Here is a 24,874-nt window from a genome sequence, read left to right as displayed (position 1 = left end):
ATTGCCAAAGTCTGCATAACCTGTTGCACAAGTTGTGTAATTTTGCACAGGAAGAGGAAACAATTTGCAAACCTACATAAGTTACTACATGACTTATGCAGATTCACTCCCCACTGATGCAGCTTTACGAAATCCTGCATAACTTGTCGCATAACTTATGCAGTTTCACGGCCTGCTTATGCAGCTTCACTGAAGGGACAACTACTTTGGTTGAAACTTGCATGACTTGCCGCATAACTTATGCAGTCTCACTCTCCACTTATGCAGCATCACAGAAAGAGCACCCAAATCTATCGAAAACTGCATAACTGGCTGCATAACTTATGTAATCTACTTAAGAAAATCCACACACACATATTAAGAAGTTTGCTATGATTTGTGATATGCAAAAACAACTTGGAGTATCTGATGATGCAGCAAGATTGAAGCTATTCCCATTCTCTTTGAAGGATAGAGCACTAGATTGGCTTGACTCTCTACCTCACAATTCTATTATAAATTGGGAGCAACTCACTGATGCATTTCTTGTATAATATTTTCCATCTGGAAAAACTTAAGAATTGAGGAATCAAATGACAGCTTTCAAACCAAGAGAAGATGAAACTCTCTATAAATCATGGATGAGATGGAAGGAGTTAGAGAGATAATGCCCACATCATGCTATTCCAAAATGGATAATAAACCAAATTTTTACACCAATGTTACTCCTGCAATTAGAGGGATTATTGATACTCAAATAGGAGGAAAATTTATTATGAAGCAAGAATATGAAGCTTATGAGCTGTTAGAGAAAATTGTAAAGAATACTCATATTTGGAGGAGTCTAAGAGGACCAGCTCCAACTCAAAAGAGGCAAGCTGCTGGAATGTATGACCTTGATCCATTCAACATGATTAATTCAAAGTTTGATGCGCTTACAAATGTTTTGGAAAAGAAGATGGAAGATTTACGTATGTTGGTCAGTTCATCATCATCATCTAGAAGTTCACAACAGATTGCTTGTGCAGAAGGAACAATGAGCTGTGGAGTAGAATATGGAGAGTAAGCTGCATATGTTGGTAATTATGGAAACTAACAGATGGGGAATCCTTTGTCACGACCCAATCTATAGGCTGGACCGGCACTAGAACCTGGGCCAACCTAAAGCCCCCGAGGCCCGTAGTAAGCCTAACTATTCCTTAACCCAATCCTAAGGCCCATTTTCAGCCCAATTTCAAAAATTCAATCGGACAGAGTCCGACTATAACATAAACCATACAACGAGGAGTTTTTGACTTGTCCGACCTGTAAGCACAATATATAATCATTTGGGGAGCTCAGCTCACCCTCTACATACTCAAAATATCATAAAATCTAATGGGAGCTCAGCTCCATCATCCAATCCAGTCATGCATGCATTTAATATTCTTACAAATTCAACATAATATTATATTACAGTCCCCAAATTAATTAAAATACTCTTAACACATGCGGAGTCTAAAATTTTAGCTAAATTGTACAAAATACATTAGATATTACTAATTGACCTGCAAAGAAGAGGAGCAGGTTAGTCACAATAAGTAATCCTCCTGTAGCCTGGGAAAATAAGGTGAACAGGAGTGAGCGTTCGACTCAGAGAGTAAAATACTAATTTTAACTACAATTTCTATAGCTACCTAAAGCTAATGCATCCTAAGGAGTGGAATGCAACACCATCAAAATTTTCATACATATCACATCATAACAGTAAATAGGCAATTTGGAGCACTCACACACCCAATAATGTTCAAATAGTACATATATGAGAGCTGATCCCTTATATAGCTCTCTTAATCTAACCTTTATCAGCGAGTGTCTCTCAAGTCGGACTTTCGCTTAATAAACTAAATGCGGAGGCTAGTGAGATCATCTTGAGCCGTGCCTACCCCAACTTATCCATAAAGGATTGGGTCCCAGCGAGTGTCTCTCAAGCCGCGTCTACCCATCCTATCCATATCTAATGCCACACACCATACGCACACCAATGCACGCACACTGCTCCAAATTACCACAAATAACATCCATGGCACTTCATCAATTAAGAATGCAATATAAAACATGCCTAGTGGTTAACTACATAGATACATATTTATAAGTGATGCATGGGTATGCTTGAACATATAATAATATTGAAATTATAATTAAAATTAATATTTTACTCACAGACGTAAATCAAGGTCACTATAGTGGCTGGGCAGAGGAGGAAGGCTGTCCTAGCTCACCTGACAATTTCATTACAATTATTTAATACCATTGACTCAATACAAGCTTAAAAAGGATCAAAGACACCCTAAGTCGTGCTGAAAATCCGGTAGAATTTCCTCTATTCCTAGGACCTACCTAACTTGCAAAGTAGTTCAAATCACACTTTTAAAGCCACATATCATCTCAACCACAACACATGGCCCCTCCTGGGCCCTCTAACTCAGGCAAATCTCACATAATTTAACAATTCACTTATAAGGTTTAAAATGGATATTTTTCAAAAGTCATTCTAGCTAGCTCTAAAAAATCTAAAATTTTGTCATGCGGTCCTTAGCAATATTATAGAGCTAACGCAAAAGGAATTATAATTTTTTAACTACCCACGAATATTTTATAGAATTTTATTCTAAACCCAGCACTATAAAATTGAAGAAACTCAGAGTTCGGGTTTACCTATGCCAAATCTGACGCTTGGAACGTGTCCGGGGCATCTGAAAATGGTGGGGTTGAAGGAGTGGAAGTGTGGATTAAAGGGCATTAGAACCTTGAATTTCAAAAATTATTTCTAAGGTTACATGCACCATACCAAGTGTCTTATGATCTTAATCAATTTTCAATGCCCAATTGCATACCAAAACATATTTTAGCATGCATTAAAATTTCATTTGCCATTAAAGCTTATGAATTAACATTTAATTCAATTAAGCCCTAACTAAAAGAGGGATTCTTAGGTACTAACCTCTTGATGCACAATTGATATAAATCCGACTCTTAGGATGTTCTTAGGACCCAAAATGTTGTCCCTTTAGTTTGTCCACCACAAGCATACACCAAAGTTGCAATGGCAGCCCCTAGATTGGCTTTTCAAGCCTTGTCAACCAATTTTGAGATAGAGTTTATACTTTGTGAAGGTTGAATGAATGTATTAGGAGTTAGAAACACTTTCTAATAATTTTAATTCAAGAGAAATCAAAGTTTTTTCCCTTAAATCAATTGAGAAATTGAAGAGGAGAAGGAGACACCAAAAGTGATGGCAACTTGAGAGAAAAAGAGAAGAGTGATTTTTTCTTTATTACTTTTCTTTATATACTTAGGTCAAACCCTCACTAACTCCCTAGGTGGATGTTATCACAAGATCCCATCTTGTTATTGTTTGATTTAATCCTATGAAGCCAAGTGTCAAGCTCCATTTAAATCATGACATGTGGTCTTCCATCATAGGAAGACAAGTGGCAAGATCATATGGTGCCACGTGTCACCATCTCATGATACCACATGTCACCATGTGAAAAGACCAATTTGCCCTTACTTTTTAATTTGAGTTCTCAACCCAAAATTATAATTTCTCCTCTTTAAATCAATTTATATCAAATATAAATTAATTAATTAATTAATCTCCATTAATTAATTTCTCATAATTAAATTCATATTTAATCAAATTAAATATAAATTTTATTTATATTATACATCAAATAACCTAGATTTGATTTCAAGTCATCCTAGGGACTTTGTAATCTTATTACAAACCAAACCTCTTTAATTTATTAATTAAACTCTTTAATTAATCAATTAAATCACATTTTAAATGGTGATTAGCTTGTGTAGATGTGTGACTTACTAGGCTCATTAATTATTGGCAATGAGAAATGATATTAACTCTTAATATCATTAGAATTTTTTCTTACCGTAAATGATTTCTCTAAATCATTTCAGGCATCTCATAGACCATGGTTGACACCTAGCATAGTATATCATGGCCACTCAATCAGTAATAAGGAATATCTTAAATGACCCTTTAATCATATGTTACCATGCACTAGAATCTCTCCGTCACAAAATCTCAATTCGAGCTGGAGTCATGGTTAATGTCAAACCTCATTTGCTATGAACATTATGTTCTCTTTTAATTCCAGTTGTTGATTAATTAGATTTTCTTATTAGAAACTCTTTTCTAACTAAATTTGTCTGTCCTGACCAGGAACTTGAAACATCAAGAACAATTAAATGAACATAAGATTTTATCCTTATTTACTTAGGGTAACGAATTCCATCTTGATCAACACCTATCTCCATATATAACTAGTAGGAGCCAACACATGCCCATATACCCATACACAGTACAAGTATGAAAGTAGTATCAAACTCAAACAACCTATATACAAGATAACTGTGTTATCTCAGATCTAAAGATTATATGCACTGATATGATATATCACAATGCATTGACAAGAGTGAACTCTATGTGCTTGTCATAAGTGTCACTGGTTCGGCTTACTTGTCACACGTTACCCTCTGTAAGGCATAACGTGGTTTCGTAGTACACCTAATGAATTACCGAACTTTACCTACCAATAACCCATTAAATACACTATAAGGAATTTTAAAATAATTTTCTTACTTTTTGAAGGTGGTGAGCATTTCTAGTAGGTATTAAAAATGTTTAATTGAAGTTTAAAAGTTAGGTAAAATTTTTGACCATTTTTTTTCGCAAATTTTGTAAAATTTTGGCAGAGTGCCGGCTGTAATTGAGAAAAACCAAAATTTTTGACCTGTAGAAAAGCACTTCCTATATTTCACTTCATCAAAATCAACCACCATCACAACTAAAATCAACATAATTTTTCTCAACTCCACAATTCAAGTCAATTCTCAACTCAATTATTTTCAAAACTAATACTAAAGAATTTCATTCACATTCCATTAAAGAAAAATTAATTTACATTCATCGGTCTAAATTTACATCAGAAAATCCAAAATAATATTATTACAAGTTCTGTACAACTGCTCAAGACTAATTTACAACATGTACATACAGTCATATACATTAAAATAAATATGTACAATAAGGGTATAATGTTATACCTGATAAAATCTCAAAGGCAGTGCTATAGTCCTCAGCAGCTCACTCAACTGCTCTACTAGTCTCTCTACCTGTGATAGCAATAAAAAAGCCATCGCTGTGTAAAATGACTCAGTGGTGTACAACATACTAAAAATACTAATTTATGCATAAATTAAATCACACTTATACAAATGTGGTACTGAAAATGGTACATAGATACAAAATACAATTTAAAATTTTAGTTAAATAATTTTTCACTTCAGAAGTCACAAAACAAATTTTTATAAAAACACATAGTTATATCATGCCATTAATATATTGTTCATCTCAATAGCTAGAGGCTTATGAGGAATACCAATGTTAGCTAGCTCAAATCTATGGTTACCCATTTAAATTTCTTTCTCTACTGGCACACACCTTAACACTTCAATCAGAGAGGGAATACAAAACTAATTTCTCCCACTAGTCAAGCTAGTAAGGCATTCAGATATGTGGTAATGACACTGTGGTTTCAAAACTATCTTAACAATTTTCTAAACATTACTTTGCAATTCAAACACACAATTTATTTTTCTAACAGTTTAGATTAAAAGCATATTGTTCTTTTCAATAATAATTTCAATATAAATAATTCACAATTTAATATCACAATTCATTTAAAACAATTTGTAGAAGAAAATTTATAGAAATTTCTATATTGTGCACAAACCTCGTGCGAGTCGCCTCTAGGCCTTGACTCGATGTTTTCTTTCCTTTCTCTGTATTCTTCTCAACTGAAACACATAATTTGTAGTGTTTCAGTATCACAACTTATAATAAATCCAATAAATAAATTTATGTCTACTTAATTCTAATCTTAATATGCTTAAAATCATGTTCTTAAAAATTTACATTTCGGGGTTACTATTCATGACACTATTTAAATCAAAATATTGACTTTCTCATGCCTAATAAGTATGTGAATTCCAATTACACCCACATACCACATTTTGGGTGCCTAATTTGTTGGTTTTGGTTGCCCTTTCAATTTTTAGATCTCCTAAGAGGATTCTCAATTTTTTAGTTTTGGTCCCCCGTTTTGCACTATTCCATTGGTATGGCTATTGTGGAAATTTGGCTAAGTTTTCTTCATCAAAGTTGTTCCTTATTGTCTTTCTTTAATTCAATTTTTGAATCACTCCATTTGGAGTTTTATAGCCCAAGATATAGTCATTTTTCTAAGGCTGGCCGGATTGGTGTTATCCAGAATTTCTAGGTACCTAATTGGTTCTGACAGTTTTAGACCACTAACTTTGGGTGACAATTTCACTTAGTTACGAGCAGAATTTGAGTTGGTGTTCTTCATAAAAATTGTAGTGCTATGTCATACCTTTCCAATGCCACAAAAATCAGGTCATTTTGACCTTTCTAGACCAAGTTATGGCGAAATTAACAAATACTGTTTATTTGGTCATTTTGGTATAGTGACAGTGCACAATATCTGGGTTTTACCTAATTGTTCACTATCTAAATGTCATTTTCTGGGTATGATTTCTAAATGAAAAATGTGTCATTATGTGTCTATTTTCATTCTCAATTGGTCTCATACCAATTGGGTTGCCAAAATTTCATTTTTGGTCCTTGAAAGAGACTTAGGTCAAACTACTAGATTGGGACCACTAACAAATTTGAATTGTATTTTGTTTCCACTCATTCCAACACATCACAATTGGTCCCAATTGACCATTTTTAACCTCAATTAGGGTCAATTGCATCAATTGACCATTTCCTATAATTTTTCTCCCAATTTAAGCATTCAAGAACCCTAATTTACATAATCTATTCAACTCATAAAATTAAAGTGTATTTCCTTAATCTACATACTTAATTCAACCTAATTAATACTTCAGTTTCATCAAATTAAAGAAATTTGTATCTCCTTATATGCTAGCCGAAAATCTCATTTAGTCCCCTAAAATGGTTTTGTTTGAATTTTCACTCTAATTCTAAGTTAACTAAAACATGGAAATTAAACAATAAAATTCAAGTTTAATCACTAATCTCTTATGTGTTCTTTCTTTTCCTCAATTTCTCCTTCTTTTAGTCTTTCAATCTTCTTTTCTATGGTGAATTAAGAGTTTTTGAGGGTTTAGGGTTGGAATTTATGGGACAAAACCAAGTTATTCAAGCTTAAAAAGCTTGTTAATGGAGGAAAGTATGGAGAGAGAGAGAAGTTTGGGGTGCCAGCCACCTTTGGTGAGGAAGAAGGTGAATTAATTCTTTTGATTTTCTTTTATTTTTATGTCTTTATTAAGTGTATTTGACTTGGTAAAAAATTTTCATTAATTAAAAATTGAATTATGATGTCATAGTGAGGTAACCTTGATGATGTAATAAATCCTTTCCTTTTCTTTCTTCTTTTTCCTTTAAATTTTCCATTCTTCTTTAATTTCATTCTCTATTCTGAAATTTCATTTCTCCGATTTTATTGGACGATTAGGTCAGGAGTCACCTCTTGGGGTGAATTGACCAATTTGCCCCTCGCCAGTCTGACCCGATTTGCAAATAATTCGGTATTTCTTTCGGATCCCTGACCTAATTATTTGACATATTTATTAACTCTTTTCTGTGATTTTTTCTTTTCCACTCGGTTTGCAATAGTCCTTAAGACTGCAGCGTCACATTTTTCAGTTTAAAGGTAGGGTTAGGACTGACCTCGCAGTCACTTCCCGGTAAGGTCACCCATTGCTGTGACCCTCCGCTCATTTAACCTTTTATGCTCTGTTTTTCTTATTTATACTTAACTATCTGGCAATCAATATTTATTTTCATTCAGGGTCTTTCTAAGTGTCTTAAATGCAGTCCTAATCCCCTTACTTGTCTGGACCGACATCGATCACCGGAACAGTGAAATATATTAGGCTATGCAAATAGAGGTGTTACAATTTTACCTGATATCAGTCTCTGAACAGCTGTGGGTGCTGTTTCCTCATGTCCTCTTCTCGTTCCCAAGTAGCCTCCTGGCCTGAGTGATGGTTTCACAGCACTTTCACCAGTGGTATCTGCTTGTTTCTTAACTGCTTCACCTCATATGCTAGGATCTCTACGGGTTTTTCCTCATATGTGAGGTCTGGATTCACCTCAATCTCTTCTACGGGTATTACATGAGATGGGTCTGATCTATACCTCCTCAGCATAGACACATGGAAGACATTATGTATCTTCTCTAACTTTGGAGGTAGTGCTAGTCGGTTTGCCAAGGGACCCACTCTGTCCAGAACCTCATATGGTCCAATGAAACATGGACTCAGTTTCCCCTTTCTGCCAAATCTCATAATTTTCTTCCAAAGGGAAACCTTGAGGAATACTTTCTCAACCACTGCATACTCAATGTCTCGAACCTTTAGATCAACATAGGACTTTTGACGATCTAATGCAGCCTTGAGTCGATCTCTAATCAATCTAATTTTCTCTTCTGTTTGCTGAATAATTTTTGGCCCAATCATCTTTCTTTCGCCCACTTCATCCCAACACAAAGGAATTCTGCACTTTCTGTCATACAGAGCTTCATATGGAGGCATCCCAATGCTTGATTGGTAGCTGTTGTTGTAAGCAAACTTAGTCAAAGGCAAGTGTGTATCCCAACTATCCTTAAACTCAATCACACAAGCCCTTAGCATATCCTCCAATATCTATATTACCCTCTCAGACGAGCCATCTGTCCGTGGGTGGAATGTTGTACTGAAATTCAATCTAGTTCCTAGGGCTCTCTGAAGACTACCTCAGAATCTAGAAGTAAACATAGGATCTCTGTCAGATACAATTGATACTGGTACTCTATGTAGCCTTACAATCTCATCTATATACAATTTGGCCAATTTCTCTAAGCTATAGTCCATCCGGACTAGCAGAAAATGAGCAGACTTAGTTAATCTATCCACTATGACCCGTACTGCATCATAGCTCTTTTGTGTCCTTGGAAGTCCCATCACAAAATCCATAGTTATCCGTTCCCATTTCCACTCAGGTACTGGTAGTGGATGTAGTAAACCAGCTAGTACTTGATGTTTTGCCTTCACTTGCTGATAAGTTAGGCATTTGGAGATAAAATTAGCTACATCTCTTTTCATACCCATCCACCAGTAATGCTCCTTTAGCCCTCTGTAAATTTTAGTGCCACCAGGGTGTATAGCATAAGGAGACTTATGTGCTTCCTTCATAATGATCTGTCTCAAGTCAATGTCATTAGGAACACAGATTCTGTCCTGGTGTAACAGTAAACCATCATCTCTCACGGAGAATTTGGTTTTCTTGCCCTGCTGGACTTCTTCCAGTAGTTTCTGATATATTTCATCATTCTGAGTAGCCATTCTGATCTGATCAACCAACACTGGCTGTACATGCCATGCAACTACTGTCTGCCCCTCATCATTAATCTCTAAACTGGCATGCAATGCTCTCAACTCATGTACCATAGACAAAGGAGAAACTCTCAAACTTACCATAGTCTTGCAACTTAAGGCGTTAGCCACCACATTTGCTTTCCCTGGATGATAGTCTATCAGACAATCATAGTCTTTAATCAATTCTAACCATCTCCTCTGCCTCAAGTTCAACTCCTTCTGAGTACCCAAATACTTCAAACTCTTATGATCTGTGTAGATGTAGCACTTTTCCCCATATAAGTAGTGTCTCCAGATCTTAAAAGCAAATACAATAGCTGCAAGCTCCAAGTCATGCATCGAATAGTTTCTCTCATGAGGTTTCAGCTGGCGTGATGCATAAGCAATGACATTCTGATCTTGCATCAATACACAGCCCAACCCATTATGAGAAGCGTCGCTGTAAACTGTGTATTCTTTACCCGGTGTAGGTAAAGTAAGGACTGTAGCTTCAGTCAAACATCTCTTCAACTTATCAAAGCTCTGCTGGCATTTGTCCGTCCACTGAAATTTCACATCTTTCCGAAGCAACTTGGTTAGTAGAGAAGCCAACATAGAGAAACCCTTCACAAATCGGCAGTAGTATCCAGCTAAACCCAGAAAACTGTGAATTTCTGTGACATTCCTGGGTGGCTTCCAATTAAGGATAGCTTCAATCTTGCTAGAATCTACCTTAATGCCTTCTGTCGATATTATGTTCTGTCGATATTATGTGCCTCAAGAAGGATATTTCCTTTAGTTAAAATTCACACTTCAACAATTTGGCGTATAGTTGTTTCTCCCTCAAAGTCTGTAGTACAATCCGTAGATGTCTATCATGCTCCTCTGCACTCCTCGAATACACTAAGATGTCATCAGTAAACACCACCACAAACTGATCTAAGCATGGTTTGAAGATAGTATTCATCAAATCCATAAATGCAGCTGGAGCATTAGTCAACCCGAATGGTATGACCAGGAACTCATAATGGCCATATTGAGTTCTAAAAGTAGTTTTTGGATACTCTGCTCTTGTATCTTTAGCTGATAATAGCCCGATCTCAGGTCAATTTTGGAGAACACAGTTGCACCCCTCAACTGATCAAACAAGTCATCAATGCGGGGCAATGGATATCTATTCTTTATTGTCACCTTATTCAACTGCTGGTAATCAATACATAAGCGGAGAGTGTTATCTTTTTTCTTAACAAATAACACTGGTGCTCCCCAAGGTGACACACAAGGGTGAATAAAGCCCTTATCAAGAAACTCTTGCAACTGCACCCTCAACTTTTTCAATTCTGCTGATGCCATTCTGTATGGTGTTATGGAGATTGGTCCCACACCAGGCATTACATCAATCTCAGGTAATTCTGGAAACTCATCAGGGAACACATCTGGAAAGTCACATACTGTAGGGATGTCTCTCAATGCTGGACTCCCCACTTGGGTGTCTATCACATGTGCCAAGTATGCTTCACACCATTTTCTGATCATTTTTCTAGCTAGTGCATCCGAAATGATGTTTGATGGCAATAGCTGCCTCTCCCCATGTATCACCACATTACCATACTGAGGGAGACCAAAAGTGACAGTCTTCAGTCTACAATCAATCATGGCATGATGCCTGGCTAACCAATTCATGCCCAAGATGATGTCATAATCTCTAAAAGGCATTTCAATCAAATCTGACAGAAAAATATGTCCTTGGATAATTAAAGGACAATCTCTATACATTCTATTGACCCTGACCTTTTGTCTTAACGGACTAGTTACTAGCACTTCAAAACCCATTTTAACACACGGAACAGCAAGGGAACTAACGATGCTAGCATTGACATACGAATGAGTAGAGCTCGGATCAAATAGTATAAATACATCTTAATCAAAGATAGAGAATGCACCGGCCATAATGTCAGAAGTCTCAGCTTCTTCTCGCTGTCTCATCGTGTAGACTCTGGCCAGAGCACTACCTCATTCTGACTGGTTTACTGTACCCTAATTGCCTGAAGTGCTACCCTGACCTCTGCCTCTACAACTGCTAACTGGTTGTGAGCCTCTGGTAGCAGAACTATGAATAGACCCTTCTGCAGTAGTAGGAGGTGGCCCAAATCTATGGGCACTGGTACAATCTTTAGCTAGATGCCCCGTACCTCCGCAGTTAAAACAGACTCCTGTAGCCCAGTAACATATCCCACCATAGGTCTTGCCACATGTCTCATAAGGGCAGGGAGGGTGAGAACTCCTAGTCTTCTGCTGACCAGACCAAGGGGGTCTCTGCTCGAAAAATCTACCCCTACCAGACCTTCCACCTCTACTTGATCCCCCAAATTTCTTTCTTTTTCTAGTATTGCCACTAGAACTTTGATCCGATGACTTTCCACTTTTCTCTTTTTCTAATTTCTCTGTCTTCTCTGTTTTCTCTTTCACTGGTGTCACTTTTGATTCAATTCTTTCTAACTCAAGTGCTTGAGAAATAAGTTTAGAGAAGTTATTATGTCTAAATCCAACCACTTGCATTCTTAGACTGGGCTTCAAACTGATTTCAAACCTCTTACATCTTTCTCTACTGGTAGAAAGTAAACTCCCCGCATAATGGCTCAGGCGGGAGAACTCCCTTTCATATTCTGCCATTGATCTACTTCCTTGTTTCAGGCTTAAAAATTTCTGCAACTTCTGGTCCACATAAGCATCTGGGAAATATTTTTATCTGAATTGTCTGAGGAAGTCGTCTTAGGTCAGTACTGGAGGTTCTATCAAACTATGAGGGATGGTTTTCCACCAATCATATGCATCCCCCTGCAGCAGTGACACTGAATACTCGAATTTCAATTCATCCGTGTAGTGCAGTTTCTTGAACACTCTGTCCATTCTCTCCAACCACTACTCTGCCTCTAAAGGGTCCACTGTACCCTTAAACTCTATAGCCCCGTACTTCAGTAGTTTATCATACTATCTGGCTGGAGCCTGAAGTTGCACCATCGGTGTCTGAAGTGGAGCTTGAGCAGGCATGCTTCTAACCATCTGTTGGAACATCGCAGCTATCTGCTGAGCAAATTGTGCAGGAAACTGTGGCATTTGTGGGGCTGGTGCCATTGAACCACTGACATTTTGAAGGGCTAGGACTTCCTCTTGTGCCTCAGCCCCTACAAATTTCTCAACTGAGCGGTCCCTTTCTTCCATTTCAATTCGAGGGTATTATACCTCCTGAACAAATAACACAAGGAGATTTCCCTCCGTTAGTTCATATTTATAATGTAATGCACTGTATGAATCAAATAAGGACATTGAGCAGTTGTACTTATCAAAGAAAATATACAAATTCACAAGTCAAAACATACTTTAAAAATTTGCTTTAATACTACTAAAACATGTCGCACCTTGCCCCTCTGTAAGGTATAACATGATCCCGTAGTATACCTAATGAATTACCGAACTTTACCTACCGATAACCCATTAAATACACTACAAGGGATTTGAAAATAATTTTTTTTTACTTTTTAAAGGTGGTGAGCATTTCTAGCAGGTATTAAAAATGTTTAATTGAAGTTTAAAAGTTAGGTAAAATTTTTTGCCATTTTTATTTTTTCCCAAATTTTGTAAAATTTCGGCAGAGTGCCGGCTGTAATTGAGAAAAACCAAAATTTTTGACCTGTAGAAAAACACTTTCTATATTTCACTTCATCAAAATCAACCACCATCACAACTCAAATAAACATAATTTTTCTCAACTCCACAATTCAAGTCATTCTCAACTCAATTATTTTCAAAACTAATACTAAAGAATTTCATTCACATTCCATTAAAGAAAAATTGATTTGCATTCATCGGTCTAAATTTACATTAGAAAATCTAAAATAATATTATTACAAGTTCTGTACAACTGCTCAAGACTAATTTACAACATGTACATACAGTCATATACATCAAAATAAATATGTACAATAAGGGTATAATGTTATACCCGACAAAATCTCAAAGGCAGTGCTGTAGTCCTCAGCAGCTCACTCAGCTGCTCTACTAGTCTCTCTACCTGCGATAGCAATAAAAAAGTCATCGCTGCGTAAAATGACTCAGTAGTGTACAACATACTAAAAATACTAATTTATGCATAAATTAAATCACACTTATCCAAATATGGTACTGAAAATGGTACATAGATACAAAACACAATTTAAAATTTTAGTCAAATAATTTTTCACTTCAGAAGTCACAAAACAAATTTTTATAAAAACACACAGTCATATCATGCTATTAATTGTTCATCTCAATAGCCAGAGGCTTATGAGGAATACCAAGGCTAGCTAGCTCAAATCTATGGGTACCTATTCAAATTTCTTTCTCTACTGGCACACACCTTAACATTTCAGCCAGAGAGGGAATACAAAACTAATTTCTCCCACTAGTCAAGCTAGTAAGGCATTCAGATATGTGGTCATGACACTGTGGTTTCAAAACTATCTTAACAATTTTCTAAATATTACTTTGCAATTCAAACACACACAATTTATTTTTCCAACAGTTTAGATCAAAAGCATATTTTCTTTTCAATAATAATTTCAATACAAATAAGTCACAATTTAATATCACAATTCATTCAAAATAATTTGCAGAAGAAAATTTACAGAAATTTCTATATTGTGCACAAACCTCGTTCGAGTCGCCTCTAGGCCTTGACTCGATGTTTCCTTTCCTTCTCCGTATTCTTCTCAATTGAAACACACAATTTACAATGTTTCAGTATCACAACTTATAATAAATCCAATGAATAAATTCATGTCTACTTAATTCTGATCTTAATATACTTAAAATCATATTCTTAAAAATTTAGGTTACTATTTATGGCACTATTTAAGTCAAAATGTTGACTTTCTCATGCTTAATAGGTATGTGAATTCCAATTACACCCACATACCACATTTTGGGTGCCTAATTTTTTGGTTTTGGTTTCCCCTTCAATTTTTAGGTCTCCTAAGAGAATTCTCGATTTTTTAGTTTGGGTCCCCCATTTGCACTGTTCCGTTGGTCTGCTTACTGTAAAAATTTGGCTAAGTATTATTCATCAAAGTTATTCCTTATTGTCTTATCTTTAATTCTCTTTTTGAATCACTTCATTTGGAGTTTTGTATCCCAAGATATGGTCATTTTTCTAAGGCTGGCCAAATTAGTGTTACCCAGAATTTCTGGGCACCTAATTGGTTCTGGCAGTTTTGGACCACTAATTTTGGGTGATAATTTCACTTGGTTACAGGCAGAATTTAGATTGCTGTTCCACAAAAAAGTTGTAGTGCTATATCATACCTTTCCAATGCCACAAAAATCAGGTCATTTGGACCTGTCTAGACCAAGTTATGGCCAAATGAACAAACTGGTCATTTTTGTACAGTGGTAGTGCACAATATCCAGGTTTGACCTAATTGTTCACTATCTAAATGTCATTTTCTGGGCATGATTTCGAAATAAAAAATATGTCATTATGTGTCTAGTTTCATTCCCAATTAGCCTCACACCAATTGGGTTGGCAGAATTTCATTTTTGGTCCCTGAAAGAGACTTAGGTCAAACTGTTAGATTGGGACCCCTAACCAATCCGAATTGTATTTTGTTTCCACTCATTCCAACACATCACAATTAGTCCCAATTGACCATTTTTAACTTCAATTAGGGTCAACTGCATCAATTGACTATTTCCTACAATTTTTCTCCCAATTTAAGCATTCAAGAACCCTAATTTACACAATCCATTCAACTCATGAAATTAAAGTGTATTTCCTTAATTTACATACTTAATTCAACCTAATTAACACTTCAATTTCATCAAATTCAAGAAATTTCTATCTCCTTATACGCTGGCCTAAAATCTCATTTAGTCCCCCACTATGGTTTTGTTTGAATTTTCACTCTAATTCTAAGTTAACTTAACTAAAAACATGGAAATTAAACAATAAAATTCAAGTTTAATCACTAACCTCTTATGTGCTCTTTCTTTTCCTCAATTTCTCCTTCTTTCTCCTTCTCTTAGTCTTTTAATCTTCTTGTCTATGGTGAATTAAGAGTTTTTGAGGGTTTAGGGTTGAAATTTATGGGACAAAACCAAGTTATTCAAGTTTAAAAAGCTTGTTAATGGAGGAAAGTATGGAGAGAGAGAGAAGTTTGGGGTGCCGGCCACCTTTGGTGAGGAAGAAGGTGAATTAATTCTTTTGATTTTATTTTATTTTTATGTCTTTATTAAGTGTATTTGACTTGGTAAAAAATTTTCATTAATTAAAAATTGAATTATGATGTCATAGTGAGGTAACCATAATGATGTAATAAATCCTTTCCTTTTCTTTCTTCTTTTTTCTTTAAATTTTCCATTCTTCTTTAATTTCATTCTCTATTCTGAAATTTCATTTCTCCGATTTTATTGGACGGTTAGGTCAGGAGTCACCTCTAGGGGTGAATTGACCAATTTGCCCCTCACCAGTCTAACCCAATTTGCAAATAATTTCATATTTCTTTTGGATCCCTGACCTAATTATTTGACATACTTATCAACTCTTTTATGTGATTTTCTCTTTTCCACTCGGTTCACAATAGTCCTTAGGACCGCGGTGTAACATTTTTCGATTCAAAAGTAGGGTTAGGACTGACCTCGCAGTCACTTTACGGTAAGGTCACCCATCGCTGTGACCCTCGGCTCATTTAACCTTTTATGTTCTGTTTTTCTTATTTATACTTAACTATCTAGCAATCACTATTTATTTTCATTCAGGGTTTTTCTAAATGTCTTAAATGTGGTTCTAATCCCCTTAATTGTCCAGACTGACACTGATCACTGGAATTGTGAAATATACTAGGCTATGCAAATAGGGGTGTTACACTACTTATCATGTATAAGTGCCTATCATGTTTGTTATGTGGCATGAGACTCATCACTCCATCTTATTTATATCTCATATAAATACCTTGGCAATAAATATGATTACAATCTTTCTGGATAAGTCATGTCCTTTGTGAAGTATCCTCGATTGTGAACCAATTTATGATACTTTGTTCTAGAAATACTGTCACTCATATTCTTAACAACTTAAGAATAGAATTTATAATAAAATATCAATGGACCTTTTCAATTACACATAAATATATTATATAAACGGAAAAGTGAAATTGCCTTTTTATTAATAAAATATGTATAAGATACGTACAAAATGATGTGCTCTAAGGCATACTACTAATAATCTCCCACTAGCACTAGAGCCATTCATTACAATATCTTAGACCCATCTTCTCAAGATGTCGGTCTAACTGAGCTTGTGACATAGGCTTCGTGAATGGATTAGCTGATGCTATATTTTGCATGGCTACATGGCCTCGCCCAACTCTCTCTCTAATAATATGGTAGTGCCTTTCTATGTGTTTGGATTTCTGGTGAGACCGAGGTTCCTTAGCCTGTATGACCGCTCCATTGTTGTCACAGTAGAGAGGAACTGCTGACTCAATGGAAGGAATTATTGCAAGTTCTGTCACAAACTTTTTTATCCAAACAGCCTCTTTTGCAGTATCTGATGCAGTAATGTACTCGGCCTCTGTAGTGGAATCATTAGTCATACTCTGTTTAGAACTCTTTCAACTCATTGCACCTCCATTACAAATGAACACAAACACAGAGGTAGACTTTCTATCATCGATATCTGATCGAAAATCAGAATCAGTATAACCATCCAATTGCAAGTCACCACCTCAATAAATCAAGAATAAATCCTTAGTTCTTCTCAAGTACTTAAGGATATTCTTGACAGCTATCCAGTGTTCCAAACTTGGATTGCATTGAAACTTCCTAGTCAAACTAACAGTATATGCGATATCCGGCCTAGTACACAATATTGCATACATTAAACTTCCAATAGCCAAAGCATATGGAATCATGTCCATTTTATCTCTTTCTTCTGGTGTCTTTGGAGACATCTCTTTAAAAAGGTGGATACCATGTCTTACTGGTAACAATCCTCTCTTGGAATCAAGCATGTTAAACCTCTTTAACACCTTTTCCAAGTATAGACTTTGGGATAAACCAATTATTCTTTTCGCTCTATCTCTATAGATGCAAATTTCAAGAATATAGGTTGCCTCCCTTTAGTCTTTCATGGAGAATATATTTGACAACCATAACTTGATAGTTGTCAACATACCTATGTCATTACCTATTAATAAAATGTCATCTACATATAAAATAAAGAAAGTTACAACACTCTCACTAGCCTTTTTATATACACATGGCTCATCCATATTTTTGATAAAACCAAATGATTTAATGACTTCATTAAAATGGATGTTCCAACTCTTCGAAGCTTGTTTCAACCCTTAAATAGATCGTTTTAGCTTGCATACCTTGGAACCATCTTGGGATTCAAAACCCCTAAGTTTTTCCATGAAAATGTTTTCATCAATGTTTCTATTGAGAAAAGCTGTTTTGATATCCATTTGCCAAATCTCATAATCATAGTACGCAGCTATTGCTAATAAAATCCTAATTGATTTAAGCATGGCAACAGGCGAGAAAGTCTCCTCATAGTCGATTCCTTGCCTTTGGCGAAACCCTTTCGCAACTAGCCTTGCTTTATAGGTCTTTACCTTTCCATCAGAACTGATTTTCTTCTTGAATACCCATTTATTTCCTATAGGTACAATACCTTCAAGTGGGTCAACAAGGTCCCAAACTTGGTTTTTATACATGAAATCAATTTCAGATTTCATAGCTTTAATCCATTTTGAAGAATCTATATCTGATATAGCTTCTTCAAAGGCAAGAAGATCATCTCCATTATCTATTTCTTCATGAGTAAACAACTCTTGTTCATCTTCATGAGAAAAACCATATCTCACTGGTGGGTAAGATATCCTAGTCGATCTGCGAGGAATTACTGTAGATGTTACATCAATAGGTGTAGGTTGACTAGATGGATCTATATTCATTTGATCTATTGGTTGGTCAGAATTCTCCAATTCTAACTCTATTTACCTTCCTTTGCCACCTTCTTGAATAAACTGTTGTTCAACAAATATGGCATCTCTGCTTACCACAACCTTTTGTGATGTAGGTAAATAAAAATAATATCCAAAACTTTCTTTTGGATATCCAACAAATCGATATTTTTCTGATCTGGTTTCCAATTTATCAGTGTTCAATTTTTTAATATAAGCTGGACAACCTCAAATCTTAACATGCTTAAGACTCGATTTTCTTCTATGCCATATCTCATAAGGTGTGGAAAAGACTGATTTTGATGGAATCCTATTCAGAATATGCAAAGCTGATTTTAATACAAATCCCTAAAAGGAGACTAGCATATCAGTATAGCTTATCATACTGCGTACCATTTCTAATAGGGTACGATTTCTCCTTTCAGATATACCATTCAGTTGTGGCATTCCTGGAGGAGTTAGTTGGGAGATAATGCCATGCTTTTTCAAGTATTTATCAAATTCAGTACTTAAGCATTCACCTCCATGATCTGATCGAAGAGTTTTAATACTTTTTACTGTTTGATTTTCTACTTTACATTTAAATTATTTGAACTTTTCAAAGGATTCATATTTGTATTTCATCAAAAACAAATGCCCAAACCTTGCTTTATCATCAGTAAAGGTAATAAAGTAATGAAAACTGCCTCTAGCCATTTCCTTAAATGGACCATATACATCACTATGTATCAATTCCAAAATATTTTCAGCTCTTAACCCTTGTCCAACAAAAGGTGATCTAGTCATTTTGCCTTGAAGGCAGGATTCACAAGTTTGAGTGGGTACAAAACCCAATGAGGATAAAATCTCCATTTTCTCTTGCTTTGCAATCATATCTTCTGCAACATGACCTAATCTTAAGTGCCAAATATATTTTGAACTTGAGTTGATTTTCATCATGGCATTACATTCATTTAGATTGCTTGCATTAGATTTGTATTTAACATTATTATCTAAATAATAAAGTCCATCATGCATATAACCTGAGCCAACATATTTATTTCCAAAATAAATATTGTATACATCATTTGTGAACTGAAATTCATAGCCATTTCTAGTCAAACTAGATATAGAAATGATGTTCTTAAAAGCATCCAGTATATGCAAAATATTATTTAAATACAAAACATGTCCATTCATGTATAAAGATTTAGATCCTATGGCTAAAGCTTCAACAGTTGAGCCATTGCCAACCTGGAGTCTAATATCTTGTGACTGCAAGCTGCTACTACTTACTGGTTCCTGCATATCAAAAGTAATGTGAGAACTAGCACCAGTGTCTAAAACCCAAGCTGTAGATGAACTATGAGTATCATCAGAATCTAAATTATAAGACATAGACATACCTTCTAAAGGTCTATCCTTCTTATCCTTCAGAGAAGTAAGATACTCTGGACAGTTCTTTTTCTAGTGCCCATCCTTCTGGCGGTGGAAACACTTTCCCTTGCCTTTGTCAGTTTCGGTCTTGTTCTTCTGTTTGGCTATCTTCTTGGAAGGTCCAGGAATTTAAGGTTTCTTATTCTTATTACCTTTCTTCTTTTTTGACTTTCCAGTAAAAGAAGAAGATGCAATCAAAGCCACCTCTTTTCTTTTGTTGCCTGGCATATTCTTTTGGGCAATAACCAGCATGTTAAGCAACCTAGCTAAAGTACACCCTTGCTTTATCTTATGAAAATTTGTTACAAAATTCCCAAATGACTCAGGTAGGGATTGAAGGATTAGATCCATCTACAATTGGAAATCTATGTGAAAATCAAGATGTTCTAGCTGCTCAATAAGCCGAATCATCTTGTGGACATGATCTCCTACATTCTGTCCCTCAGACATCCTCATGCGGAATAGCTATCTGGATATCTCATACCTAGCATTCCTGCTATGCTCACCATATAACTCTTACAGGTGAAGGAGGATCTCACTTGCATTCTGCATATTTTCATGCTGTTTTTGTAACTCATTAGACATATAAGTAAGCATGTAACAGTTGGCTCTCATACCATGCTCCTTCCACTTGTCCAAAGTTTATAGTTTCTCTTGAGTGGCCTCTGGAGGTAAGGGACTGTAACACCCTTATATGTATAGCCTGGTATATTTTATTGTTCCGGTGACTGGTGTCGCTCCAGACAATTAAGAGAATTAGAACTAAGTTTAAGTCACTTAGAAAAGCTCTGAACAAGAATAAATAGTAATTATCAGAATTTCAAGTAGAAATAAGAAAAACAAAGCATAAAAGGTTAAATGAGTCGGGGGTCACAGCGATGGGTGACCTTACTGAGATGTGACTGTGAGGTCAGTTCTAACCCTAATTTCGAACGAGAAATTGTGACACCGCTGTCCTAAGAAGTATTGTGAACCTAGTGGAAAAGAGAAAATCATAGAAAAGAGTTGATAAGTAGGTCAAATAATTAGGTCAGGGTTCTGAAAGAAATACCGAATTATTTATAAATCGGATCAAACCGATAAGAGGCAAATTGGTCAATTCACCCTGTTTTGCTATTTTGCAACCACTGCAAGTGCACGGATCGTTAACAAGTAATAAAGTGATGAATAGAGTATCGGTCCCACGAGGAATTTGTTTAGCAAGTACCAATCTACATAGTAATTTTGACTGTTTAGGCTATCGAATACTTAGGGAATGAAGTTTATTAATTTTAAATACTAGAATGGTAAACTTAAAATGAAATAATCTATTTTGGAAAAATTCTGGAATTAAGATTTCATACTTGAATCTTACTATGGATGTTATCTAGTTTATTTACTGAATTTACTGTTGTTTTCCTTGATGGAAATCAGTCCTAAGCTATCCTAAATTCTCCCTCAAGGCATTTAGGGTGTATTCTAATTAACTCAAACCCTACTTTCGTGGCGATTAAATTAATTAAAATCCTTTAAGATCTTTGATCGATTTTGAAGTTCCACAAAGGTATCAGCCTATGTCTAGGTCAGAATTCCTAGGTTCAAGATCTTGATTTTCTAATGTTAATATTCACCTTTCAGTCCTTCAATTAACATTTACAATCATGACTAAGTGGGTACCAGCACATAGCATACATTAAGATCACAAGAAATTAAATCAAGAAAAGAATCCAGAATAATAATTACAAGAGCTACTCTCCCAAATCCAGAATAAGAAAACTACTCACTCATGGTGAGTTCAGCAAATATCATGATAAAAGGTAGAAACAATAAAAAAAGAGAGTTATGCAGAAGAAATAAAATAATAAAAATCTGTCTAGGGAGATGAAACGAAGGAACCAAAGAGAGTTTGCAGCTTTGATCTTGTGGAGCTTCAGCTGGAAAACTTCTTTTGGTACTGATGTAGAGCCCGACAACAGCAATCTTCAGCAGCAGTCTCGATGACAGTGACAGCCCTTATTCCTGAAGTCTTCTTTTCTATTTATATTGGTTGCTCTAGGGTTAGGTCATTTTGAGTCCAAAAGGCCTTAGGAGTCTCATTTGAATCAGAAAACAGGAGGAGAATTTGAGTTATAAAACTGGCTGCAGCACAGTACAAGGCCCATGTGTCACTACACGAGTCCCATAATGTAGGGCCGTGTAACTTGCTGGAGGAGAATTACAAAATCTTGTTTTGGCACAGAAGTTACACGGATCTACGCCAAATACACGGGCCTGTTTACATAGGCCGTGTACTGTTGTTCCCATAAGGTTCTTTAAGCTTGCGCCAAGCAGAGACTTACACGAGTCCTTCCAGATTACACGGGTCTACTTACACGACCAGTGTACTTGTGTTTCACCATTGATTTTCTTGGCTTTCTTCTGGCAGAGAGTTACACGGGTCTAGGGCTTGGTTTACACAACCCATGTACTTTGTATCATCAGCAATTCTCTGTTTTTTTACCTCTCTAAGCTTTCCTTTGCACTCCCATACTCTGGGGCTTCACCCAAACACCTGAAATGATGCAGAAAATATGGAATTAAGGGCTTGACAATAGTAATTATGAAAACTAATGAATTCAACTACTATGCATGAAAATACTTGCCTAAATGCTATGAATTAGTATACAAATGTGTTTAAAAACATCTATACAATTCAAGTGTATCAAATACCCCCAAACTCAAACTTTTGCTTGTCCTCAAGCAAAGCAAAACTCTTTTTTAAAACACATTTCAGGGGATGCTTAGGAATATAACCAACAACTTAATAAGCATAGAATTAAACTCCTCCAACCTTCATTCCAATTTCCCTCTTTCAAGGTATAAGGGTTCTAATAGTTGTCTGTTTAGAACTTTACCTCCTTTCATGGTATTTCGACTAATTATTTCTCTATACAAGACCATTAATAAGCCACAAATAAACTATTTTATCGGGATAGATTTGAGAAACACTAACTCTCCCAAATTTGCCTCTTTGTGAGTAATTGTGATGAGGTATTTCAATTTCAATTCCATAGGCATATCTCAATTTTTTATCTCCACTAATATAGCATGCACTTTTCAAAAGATCAAAAGGTCTTTAAAAAGGGTTATAATGGGCTAAGGGATAATGACTTGGTTGCCAATGAAAGGTTTTTAGAGAATGCAAATATGAGGATAGTATGTATGCATAAAGCACTGATTTTGTATGGAGAGGAAGGGCCTTTGGCTTTTTACAGTACTAAGCATGCTTCCATGATACTTATCTTGGGACTTCTTTTCTTTTCTCATTTTTTTTTCTTCTTTTTATGTCCCTTTTGTCCTCTCCCCCAAACTCATTGCTTTTGCTGGTTTGGAAAGGCAAGTTTTTCTTTGATTTCAATTGCACACTTGCACTCTTTCTTGAGTTCTACATCCTCTCTTCATTTTCCTTATGCATATTACTTTCTCAAAAGGGTATGGTAGGTGTTTAGGCTAGGAGCTAGGTAAATAACATGGGTAATCAATAAATTTTAAGGGGTAAACATAGGCTTCAAGTTGGCTACAAGGGATATGCATTTTAGTTAGGGATGGCTAAGGTTTAGTGAGGCTATATCAAAGAATGCCTTAATAATTTCTTCATCAAGCATATGCTAGGATTTCGCCTTGATAGGTCTAAGAGATATGTTTTAGAGCTAGTGAGGCAATTTTTAGGGTTGCTTGTATTTCAAAAATTTTTCTCCTAATTTTACAAGTTCAATGTGATAAATTAATAGTTATGAAGAGGTTTAACTAGTCTAGTTCCGTTAGGAAGATTAGTTTCTTCACAAACAACATGTTAGAATCCCTTTTTGCCTATCTAGATATGTTCATTCTTCTATCCCACGGAGTCCAATTATTAGCTTACTAGAATTTGGTTATGATGCTAAGTTTCATAATTTAAAGTTCAAAATTTTTCAAAAATTCTCAAAAATTTTGATACACAAGAATAATGTAGCTGAATTTAAACAATGCAATGATGTGCATGTAATGATATGCAAATGCAAATGTATTCCCCCCAAACTCAAACCAGACACTGTCCTCAATGTTAGAATAATATGCAAAATTAGAGAAGACGTACAAAAATTTTAAGGAAGCATATTATTTATTAAGCATGTAAAATTTTTTGAACATAAAGCAAATAAAAGAGACCTATGATTGCAGTATAAGACTAAGGCATGTAAGATATTACAATAAAGATTCTATCCTATAATCTTAGCTCTAAAAGGTCTCTGATGATGATGATGGTGATGCTAGTGATCCTGGCTCTTCTTCCTCCTCACCCTCCTCATCTAGCTTGTCCATTAGTATGTCCAGCTTCTTGTGTGCTTCTTGGAGGCTGTCCTCGATAGCTGGCATCCAGTCATATATTGTGGTCTCCATGCACTGCAGGTATGCAAGGACCGGGTCTATAGGTGGTGGTGTGTATGGAGGCATCTGAACGGGGGACTCCTCGAACATTCGGTCTTGGCCTTCTTTTTGAGGTTGCAAAGTCTCGCTAGGTCCCTCTCGTGCTTCGTCTCTCCTAGGTATGGTGTTTCCTTCAGCATCCACCAAGTAGCATGTGTTGCCCACCTTCTAATATATCCCCATGGATATACAGATAGTTTGGTCAATTCTTAACGTTCCAGTGAGGAGCACAGCCTATGGTGTCCTGGAATGAAGCCGAAGTGGAGGGTAATAGTTGGGACAAGGCCACTAAGCACGATGTGCCCGGTAGACTGTTGGCAGAGGCATTGGAGATGGCTGCACAAGAAGAAGTCGATGCTGCAGTGTTGCCCAATTACCATACACCACAAAAAAAATAGTTCATTGGCGTTTACCGCGCCAAGGCTGTCGCCACAGCCCATTATGGTGTAGGCGGCGAATCGATGCCCGTAGCGCAGGGTTGGAGTAGTGATACCTATGGATTTTGGATTTGCTGGAGTTATACAGCTCTGAGTTCAGGGCAATGGAACTCCAGAAGTTGAAGTTGTTGTAGAGCATGCGGTTCCTAGGAATTTCTTAGTGGCCAGCGC

The 24,874-nt window shown here is 36.0% G+C and overlaps 1 non-coding gene across 1 annotated transcript; it reads right to left on the bottom strand.

The window, feature by feature from the left end:
* Positions 1 to 557: 557 nt before the first annotated feature.
* LOC131176143 (small nucleolar RNA R71) lies at positions 558 to 664 on the bottom strand. The gene has a single exon (XR_009146269.1). It is a non-coding gene; the product is annotated as a small nucleolar RNA R71 (small nucleolar RNA).
* Positions 665 to 24,874: the final 24,210 nt, after the last annotated feature.

This window comes from Hevea brasiliensis, chromosome 18 (genome assembly GCF_030052815.1).
Source record: "Hevea brasiliensis isolate MT/VB/25A 57/8 chromosome 18, ASM3005281v1, whole genome shotgun sequence".
Lineage (NCBI taxonomy): Eukaryota > Viridiplantae > Streptophyta > Magnoliopsida > Malpighiales > Euphorbiaceae > Hevea > Hevea brasiliensis.
The sequence above is the reverse complement of the archived record's forward strand: the minus strand, read 5'-3'. Positions and strand labels throughout refer to the sequence as shown.